Raw genomic sequence first — 10,664 nt, forward strand, 5'->3', positions numbered from 1 at the left:
ACTACCAGTAGGGATTGTAGGTGAAGTAAATCAAGGAATTTAAGCAGGTAGTAACTTCTTTTGAGTTTTATTTTGGATCACTCTAGCAGATGTATGAAAAATGAAAAGAGCCAAAGTGTCAAGAAAAAGTGGGTGTGGGATGCCAGGCAAGTCATGGCAAGTGTCAAAAGAAGCTGAGACCTGGGTGGGGTGGTAGGGATGGAGGTGGGTGGGGTGGTAGGGATGGAGGGACCTCAGCAGCATTGGTATCAATAGGATGTGGTCATGGTGAGGAGACACGCTTGAATCCCCGTGCCCTTCTTTGGGTAAATGGGCACTCATCACTGAGATGGGTAATTGGGGGGCTGGGGAGCAAAGATTGGAGAGGACATGAGATGTAGATTATAGATGTACTATGTTTGCAGCACCTATGAGAACTCTGTTCACTGGAAAGCTGTAAATATGCATAGGAATCTTAAGAGGCAGTCAGAGCTAAGAGGCACAATGTAAGTGCTCAGCCGCTAACCAAAATGTTGGCAGTTCGGACCCACCAGCCCCTCTATAGGCGAAAAGACCTGGTGATCTGCTTCTATAAAAATTACAGCCTAGGCCACCCTATGGTGCAGTTCTACCCTGTCCAACAGCATCACCGTGAGTCAGATAACATGGTGGCTTGATAACACCCAACAACACCCAGCTATAGATGGTAACTGAAGCCAGAGAGGCTAAGTGTAATGTGGAAAGGCCAAAGAAGGAAAGTTTCGACCCTGAGGGCCACCAACATTTAATAAGTAGCTGAAGAAAAGGAACCAACAAAGGAGAAGAGAAGGAAAAATCAGCGATAAAGAAGTAGGAGAGAACAGAATCTCAGAGGCCAAGGGAGGAGTGAGTTTTAGTGTGAAATGCAGTAGAAAGAAGACTTTTTCTATCTCCCTACTTACATCAGCAGAGCCTGGGAGTCCCTTCTCACCGGAAGTGTTTTCTTGGGAATGCTCAGGGGTGTTATCCCTGTGGTTCTCTCCTATGGAAATCAGGCTTCTTCCACATGTTGGGTCTCCCCACTACCTGGCACTCAAGGACATTGCTTCTCTCATTGTACCACACATGGTCCGTTCTTGCCAGTGGCTGCCCTGAACAGTTGGTATACCAAAGTTACATGGTGATTTGTGATAGATTGATCACCTACCTCTCCTTTGGGTCACACTTCGTTAGAGAGGTGTGATTTGTTGGAGGAATTGCAACGTTTGGGACATCCGTTAGTGGTTATCTGATACTTTGTTATGCTCACTTTTTTCTCAGACTGAGCTCTCTCCTGGGAGGCCCCCACAAGAAAGGTTTCTGTGGAACACTGGCCAAATGCCCAGCATGCCACATACACCCAGCAGTAACCAGCCATGGCATGAGTTGAGTCTCAGAAGTTCCTCAGGCCCCATTCAATAGTACTTCTGTTAGGTCTGGTTTGCCATTTTGGTCACTATCCAAAGGTGAATCAAAATGATCCACACTCTGGCTGTAAATTTATTTTCATCAACTTTTAGAAAAGACAAACACATCATTTTTTGACATATCTCCTTGCTTTTCAATAACTTTGTCCATCTGTCAACAAGCTTTCTTATTCCCTTATTAAAAAATGTCATAGGCCGAGCTGCAGGCCACAAATGTACCCGTCTTCACTTCTTCATCAGAGGTGAATTTTCATCCTTGAAGGGCTGATTTCAGGGGACCAAACAGGTGAAAGTTCGATGGAGCAAGATCAGGAAGGAGTATAGGGACGATGCATTAATACATCAAAACAAAGTTTTTGTAGAGTGTCAACAATGTGGGCAGAGGTGTGGAGATGCACGTTGTCATGCAAGATCACAAGGCTCTTGGATAACAGTCCTCTGTGTTTAATCTGAAGTTTAGACAACAATTCTTCAGTGAACATCTCACTGTAATGAGCACTATTGATTGTTGAAACTTTTTCCTGATGGTGTTCCAATACTGGCCCCTGAGAATCTCAGAAAACTGTAAGCATCAATTTTCTAGCTGGTGGTTGACTTTTGAAGTTTACTTAGTCAGTTTCCTGAGAGTAAAAGGTAGAAAACCTTTACATAGTCAATAAAGCACAGGTAAACATCTTTCTGGTATTCTCTGTTTTTAGCCAAAATCCATCTGGTGTCAGCAATGATATCCTTCATTCCATGTTCTCATCCAAATCTAGCTTGAACCTCCGGAAGTTTCCTGTCAATGTAATGTGGCAGCTGTTTTTAATTATCTCAAGTAAAATTTTACTTGCATGAGATATTAATGATGATTTCCATACTTTGTTGGGTCACCTCTCTTTCGAGTGGGCACAAATATGGATCTCTTCCAATCAGTTGATCAGGTAGCTGTCTTACAAATTTCTTGGCATAGTTGAGTAAGTTCCTCCAGTCCTACCTCAGTTTGTCGAAAGATTTCAATTTGTATTCCATCAATTCCCGGAGCCTTGTTCTTTGCCAATGCCTTCAGTGTACCTTGGACTTTTTCCTTCAGTACCATTGGTTCTTGATCATAAGCTACCTTTTGAAATGGTTAAACATTGACCATTTCTTTTGGGTACAATGACTCTGTGTATTCCTTCTATCTTCTTTTGATGTTGTCTGCATCATTCAATATTTTGCCCATAGAATGCTTCAGTATTTCAAGTCGAGGCTTGAATTTTTTCTTGAGTTCTTTAACCTTGACAAATGCTGACTGCATTCTTCTCTTTTGGTTTTCTAACTCCAGACCTTTGTACATTTCACTATAATATTTTACTTTGTCTTCTCAAGCTGCCCTTTGAAATTTTCTGTTTAGCTCTTTTACCTTCTCATTTCTTCCATTTGCTTTAGTATCACTATTCTGGGGAGCAAATTTCAGAGTCTCTTCTGACATCCATCTTGGTCTTTTCTTTCTTTCTTGTCTTCTTAATGACCTTTTGCTTTCTTCCTGTATGATGTTCTTGATGTCAACACATAAGTCTTCCATCATTAGTGTCTAATGCATCAAATCTGTTCTCGAGATGATCTCTAAAATTCTGACGGAATATGTTCAAGGCCATATTTTGGCTCTTATGGACTTTTAATTTTCTTCAGCTTCAGCCTGAACTTGCATAAGAGCAATTGATGGTCTCTTCCACAGTCTGCCCCTGGTCGTGTTTTGGCTGATGATATAGAGCTTTTCCACCATTTCTTTCCACAGATGTAGTCAATTTGATTTCTGTGTATTACATCCTAGTTGTTGTTGTCAAGTGCCGTCAAGTCAGTTCCAACTCATAGCGACCCTGTGTAGGGTTTCCAAGGAGTGGCTGGTGAGTTTGAACCTCTGGCCCTGCAGTTCAAATGATCTTGTAGTCCACAGTGCCACACTGGGACCTCCATCCTTAGCTTCACCTTAATCCTTATTCCTTAGCCCTCTGTTAATCTTACTCTTTGTTGTGTTGTTGTTTTGTTGTTCAATGCCGTCTTGTCAGGTCTCACTTATAACAACCCTGTATAGGGTTTCCAAGGAGTGAGCGGCTTGGGGAGTTTGAACCGCCAACCTTGTGGTTAGTAGTCTAGTGCTTATCCTATAGCACCACACCAGAACTCCATACTCTTCAGTTCCACCTTAGCCCGTATTGTTGGCATGTGCCATCAAGTTGATTCTGACTAACAGAGACCCTGTATATAATTATATACAGAGACCCTGTATATAATTTCTGGGGCTGTAAATCTTTGTGGGAACAGAAAGCTTCATCTTTCTCCCAAGGAGACTGGTGGGCTCAAATGGCTGACCTTTTGGCTCACAGTCCAGTGCTTATCTTACAGAGCCACTGAGCTCCCTTAATCCTTTAGTGACCCTGTATAGGATTTCAGAGGAACAACTGGTGAGTTTGAACCACTGGCCTTTGGTTCAAACCCGTATTGTGGACCTGATGCCATTCCAGAGCTCCCCTTAACCCTATCTCAGTAACAACTCACTTCAAAACAGGTTCATAATCACAAGCATAAAGGCTAGGAGGTACAATACATCACCGAATAAAACAATGTGATGAGAAATATCAGAATAAATAATTTGCTGCCCTTAGCAAAAAAGACTGCCAACAATGCCAAGAATGTAATCAATGTCACGAAACTGATTGAGGGTAAATAAAAAAATATTGTTGTTAATACATGCATGGATTATTTCCAGTTCATACATGCATGGATTTATCCCAAACAAGACATGTTTAAATATGTCTTTGTGCTTAGAAGATGGCTGTGACAAGTTCTCTCAGGAATACACTTGCCATATTAACCTTATTTGTTGTTGTTGTTAGTGCCTTCTAGTCGGTTCCAACTCATAGTGACCCTGTATAGGGTTTCCAAGGAGTGACTGGTGAGCTAGAACCTACAACCTTGCAGTTCAAAATGACTTTGCAGTCCAGCACATTAACCCACAGCACCACACCAGGAGTCCATTAAGCTCATTAAGTTGCCTTTAAAATCCAATCAAAACAGTGCTTTCCAAGGAAATCTGCTGGCAGAGAGGTGAGCTCAGAAGGCTATGGCAACTGTTTTTTTTGGGATATCCACGGGGTAATCTTGGTAGAGTTTCTCAAAGGACATGAAGAAAACTGAAAACTTCATTGGTGAGGAAAAGGCCAGGAAACTTTCCCTGAAGAATTTTTTTCCATCATAACAATGTACCTGTTCCTTCTCTGAGGGTAGCAAGAGTTGTCCTGTGAACATTTCATTGGGAAACCTTATTCCATCCATCCTACAGTCCTGAATTTGCCCCTTCAGACTTCTTTTTGTTCCCTAAACTCAAAGAACATGTCAGAGGAACACGATTTGCATTTCATGAAAATTACCATTTTGACGGTATAAATAGAAGAGCTGGAGTTTCTTTGAGGAATGGTGGTGGTGTTCAACTCAAAGCGACCCTGTAGAGGGTTTCTGAGGCTGCATATCTTTACGGGAGCAGAACGCCTCATTGTTCTCCTGTGGAGCAGCTGGTAGTTTCAAACTGTTGACCTTGCAGTTAGCAGCTCAGATCATAATCCGCTAAGCTACCAGAGTTCCTTTTGAGGAAGGGTAGAGAGAAGGAGTCCTGGTGTGGTGCTGTGGGTTAATACACCAGACTGCAAAGCCTTTTGAACTGCAAGGTTGGCAGTTCAAGCTCACCAGCTGCTCCTTGGAAACCCTTGGAAACACAGTGTAGCTATGGGTTGGAACCAACTTGACGGCACTTAACAACAACAACAAGACAGAGGGAAACCCCACCTTCAGAAGTATATGGACCTAGATGATATATGAGAAACAACAGCTTCACATTTTGGTATTTTTGTTTAATAAAGGTTCCTATGATTTTGTAGCAATACTGTTTAACTCACCCTCATACATGTGAATACATGTGGTGCATATTTTGCTGTGTATATCCACAACAACAGCAACAAAAGAAATTATAAGAACAAAACAAAGCAAACAAGAGTGCACTCCATTTTATAACCAAGTGTACAGGTTCACAAGGTGAACTTTGACAGAATTCTTAAGCAGGGAATCATGGAACAAATTGGGTAAAGGTTTCTGGTTGCTTCGTGGGTGTGTTTCAACTACAAGGTAGTAAACAGTTGTAATGTTATGAGGTCCAAAGTGCCATCGAAGAGGAAAACAATCCAATAAATTGTGTACATACGTGTAAGCAAAAAAGGGAAGCCATGCTAAACTGTGGCACGGAGTTAGAAGGTCATACACACACACACACACACACAGAGAGAGAGAGAGAGAGAGAGAGAGAGAGAGAGAGAGAGAGAGAGATGATTTGTGGAAACAGTGACCAGCTGTAAAATAAGGAACCCAGAGCAAAATCATGGGACCGAAGGGGAAGGTACAGGTGCAAAACATGTTCTAAGGAGGGTATCTTTGCTTAAGACTAAATTTTTAGGACTTTGGATGCCCTCATACAAGGAGCAGAGAGTCCTAGGTTCTGGGCCTGCCGGCTTCGTTTTCTCCTTTCAGACCTGAGGCCTCGTCCACAAACATGCTTCGCCAGATCCTTAGTCAAGCCAAGAAACACTCAAGCTTGATACCTCTCTTGTGTTTATTGGAGCTGGAGGTACGGGAGCAGCACTGTATGTCATGCGTTGGGCATTGTTTAATCCAGATGTTACTTGGGACAGAAAGAATAACCCAGAACCATGGAACAAACTGGGCCCCAATGAGCAATACAAGTTCTACTCAGTGAATGTGGATTACAGCAAATTGAAGAAAGAAGGCCCCGACTTCTAAATGAAATGTTTTCCCTTAAAGCTGCTTAGAATGAAGGTCTTCCAGAAGCCATCTGCACAATTTCCACCCTAACCAGGATATCTTTCTTCCCTAAATGCACAGAATTATGTTGATGTATCATGTTGGGATTTACACTGAATAATAAATATCTGAAACTTGATATATGTCTTTATTTAATGCTGAAATCTGCTCTGAACTGTATAGTTAGGATTTAGGCAATAAACTCTTAGAACTGAAAGAATTTCTTGAGTTCCTTGTTTACTAGCATAATTTGAAAACAAGACTTTAAGCTACTTTAATAAAACACTTCGATTTTGTGGAAGAAAAAAGACTAAATTTTTAAAAATTTATTCATCTAAAAAGACAAAGGGAGAAAACCTGTTAGAAGTTATTGGTACTGTATTTGAAAGAACAGTTTTGTTTATTATAGAGAAAGAGGAAAGGTTTATGCTCTTGCTAATCCTCCAGGGCATAAACTGCTGAATGGAAAACGAATCTGCTCTGTACATTTTTACTCAAACTACAATAAAAGCAAGCAATCAAGCAAACAATACCTCCAAAGTTGGCTATCCCCAAGGGAGACTGATCCCTTTGCTTTTTAATATAAAAAAATCATTGCTCAGCATGATCATTTACTTGGATGTTAAAGACTGCTCAAACATCCACAAACTGCTACCTCAAAATCTGCATGGATAAAATGTCCTGTTGTTTAAAAATCATTCACTGAGTGTAGAACTATTTTGGAGACTTGAACCTTTGTCTTAATGGTATGAGCCACAGTATGTTTTAAGAGTCGTTGTTATGTGCCGGGGAGTCGGTTCTGACTCACAGTGACCCTGTACAGGGTTTCCGAGGCTGTAAATCTTTACAGGAGCAGAAAGCCTCATCTTTCTCCCACAGAACAGCTGGTAGTTTCAAACTGCTGATGGTGAGGGTGGCAGCCTGATTCGTAACCAGAGCTCCTTAAAAGTACTTGTCAGTTTCTAAAATGATTACAATATATGCATACTTTTTTTCTGTGAAGCTGCTTGTAAGGATTAGCAAGAGGTTTGCTATAGTCTGGTATGGTGCTGTAGGATCAGCAGTGGACCGCAAATCACAAGGGCGGCAGTTCAAACCCACCAAGCTGCTCCTTGGAAACCATATGCAGGGTTTCAAGGCACTTTGCAACAGGTGCGGATGTCAGTGGAGCCAGAAAGAATGTGTGTAGATTTTTTGCTCCAGCAGAGGGCAGCACAACACAAAAATTATTACCTCGAATTTTCTTTTTAGTATCTCTGATGGAATCTGGTGTGGTGCTGTGGGTTAGTGCACTGGACTTCAAATCCGTTTGAACCACAAGGTCAGCGGTTCAAGCTCACCAGCTGCTCCTTGGAAACCCGATACAGGGTTGCTATGGGTTGGAATCGACTCTGGTGGTGCCGTGGTGGAGTCCTTGATTGTAAAACTACCTGTAGGGCAGATTTATTCTGCCTTACAGGATTTCCATCCATGGGATCAACTCAATGGCAATGGTTTGAGTCTTGTTCCGCGCCCCCTCACCACCCCCAATCATCAGTGAACAACAACAATAAGATGGTATTGAATAAGGAGCTCTGGTAGCGTAGTTGTTATGAATCGGGCTGCGAACCACAATGTCAGCAGTTCAAAGCTCCCAGCTGTTCCTCAGGAGAAAGATGAGGCTTTCTGCTCCCATAAAGATTTACAGCCTCAGAAACCCTGTACAGGGTCACTATGAGTCAGAACCGACTCCACGGCACATACCAAAACATGGTATTGAATAGCTATTAATATCACAAAAACAAATTCATTCATACAGGTTATTGGAATATTGATGGGTATTCCTGACACAACAATTTAAGCCCTCTCCCCCTTTTTTAAAAAATTTAAGGTGTGGTGCTGCAGGATAAGCACTGGACTGCAAGGTTGATTTGAACCACAAGGTCGGTTGTTCAAGCTCATCAGCTGCTCCTTGGAAACCTGATACAGGGTTGCTATGAGTCAGAACCGACTTAACCACACTTAAACAACAAATTTAAGCCCTAACAATCTTAAACCCTACTGTTTTAAAGCCTGTGTGCCCTATTTGCATCTCCTTTCTCTTGTGTGTTCAAGTCCCGTGTGTGAGTGTGTGTGTGTGTGTGTGTGTGTGTGTATGTGATATGGCGTGGCTGTAGCAATTTGGTATTGCAACCAAACAGAATGCATATGACATAAAGCCTAATAATGCAATGAGCCCTGGTGTGGCGCTCTGGGTCAGCACTGGACTGGTAATCACAAGGTTGGCAGTTCAAACCCACCAGCCCCTCTTGGAACCCCTATGTTGGGTTGCGCCTATGAGTTGGAACCGATTCGATGGCACGCAACAAGAACAATAATGCAATATTATAGATGAGAGTTTTAAGAGAGTACATTAAACCAGTTGTACAACTGTCTAGTTGATTCTACCTCTTGGTAACCCTACACGTGTCAGAATACAGCTGTGCTCAGTAGGGGTTTCAACGCTGATGTTTCAGAAGTAGATGTCTGGGTGGACTGAAACCTTTAGGTTAGCAGCAAAGCATGTTGACCATTTGCCCCAAGAGAGTATATCGGAATTTTACTAAAGAGATTTCATTATTCCTGTAGCAAACAAACCTGATCAGAAAGCAGTTCAATTTATAATGCACTCAACTTAATGTAGACCTCAGTGGACAATACTGAGTAAAGTTCTTAGCTATTAATTTCCAACTTGTAGCGACCTTGTATTGAGTCTCCAAGACTGGAAATCTTTGGGGGAACGGAGAGCCTCATCTGTAGAGCGCTGGTCGACTCAAACTGCTATCCTTGTGGTTTGCAGTCTGTGCGCATCCTACAGAATCACTGCACTCTTAAAATTTAAGTAGTATTTGATCAATTAACCATAAGGCATTATCATTCCTTTCAACTCTCATCTTTGTAAAGCATCAACATATTTATGCTATTAGCGTTTATTTGCTGTATAGAAAATTATTTGGGATTATTACACAATTGATTTACACTTGTATCTCAGTTGGGAATGATTTTTTCTTTTCTATATGTAATATCGGTAAAAGCCACCCTACATTTTTAATTAACTTCTATAACCTCAATGAACTTTAAAAGTTCATCTCTTGGTGAGATTTGTCTCTGCTCACATTGTGCCTTTAATTAAAGTTTTTCATTTGGTAAACTTTTGATTGATACAGATGCCAGCATCAGCAAATGAAAACAAGTCAAAATGAAAACAGTCGATTTTATCAACTCCCCGGTGTAAAAACAGTCCCTTCCACCCTGCCCGCTCCCTATGCAGTTTTAATATTAAAAATGATTTAGAAATGACACGTTCAGAGCCATGGTGGCTATGAAATGGGCCCGTCCAGAGGTGGCAGTGTTAGAGTCAGGACATTGGAAACAGCAAGAAGGAGAGAAGAGGGGCCTAAGTTTTAAAACTTCGTGATGCCACTCAGGAAAGACAAATTCAGCTGCCACCGAGGAACAGTAGCGGTGGCCGAAAGCCTTAGGGTGCTCAGGTCGGTTTTAAGGTTCACATTTTGAGTTTGGAACCGTGGAACCAGGTTCCATGGAATCCGTGCTAATAGGGAGCAGCTCCCTTTCTCTTTCAAGCTTTCACTCAGACATGTGGACGGGCAGTTCTGTAGAAGCTTGTTCAGCTGTGTTTCCAGCGGGGATTTTCGAGACTTTGGACAAGGGCACAAGGTTGCTGCTGTAGAGTCGCGGCCTCAGCTCCCATCCCAAAGCACACCTCCCTACCTCTCCCTCCCTGCCACCTCCCTGAGGCCGCTGCACTTCCGGACAAACTGGCCTTCGGCGGGACGGGGCTCTCCGAGGGGGCGGGGCTTCTCGTCGGACGGGACTTCCCGTGGGGGCGGGCTCTCCCGACAAGTGACAGGCGCCTCAGAGAAGGAGGGGAGCCTTTCCGCCAGCCGGCCTTCGTGGTTCCTCGGGACGGTGCGGACGGCGCTGAATACCGGCTGCAGAGGGCTGCGTCTGGGGGACGTGGAGGGGATTTCCCGTCGCCACCGCCCTCCCACTGCCTGCGGCTGTCCGGGCGCGGGGCATGGGGTGCTCCTAGCAGCCTCAGGGTGGTCGGGCTACAACCCACTCGGTTGTGAAGTGCGCTCTAGTGGATGCTAGCTCTCAGCGACCCGCCCCGGGACTAAGAGGAGGCTGCTGGGTTTGAACCGCCGACCTTGCAGTTAGCAGTTCCAGATATAAGGAGTAAGGACCTGAGGCTCCTGGGGTGTGGTGCCGCACAGCACTGAGCACTCACTCCCCTTCATCGTTTGCTTTCTCTAAAATGCCCATGGTGAAAGCCAAGAGCTCTTGCTTCCCCACGGCAATCTGAAGAACAGATTTGATACATTAAACACTAAAGACTGAAGACCAGAAGAGATGTGGGATGACATCAAG

The sequence above is a fragment of the Chrysochloris asiatica genome, unplaced genomic scaffold (genome assembly GCF_000296735.1).
Source record: "Chrysochloris asiatica unplaced genomic scaffold, ChrAsi1.0 scaffold00179, whole genome shotgun sequence".
Classification (NCBI taxonomy): Eukaryota; Metazoa; Chordata; class Mammalia; order Afrosoricida; family Chrysochloridae; genus Chrysochloris; species Chrysochloris asiatica.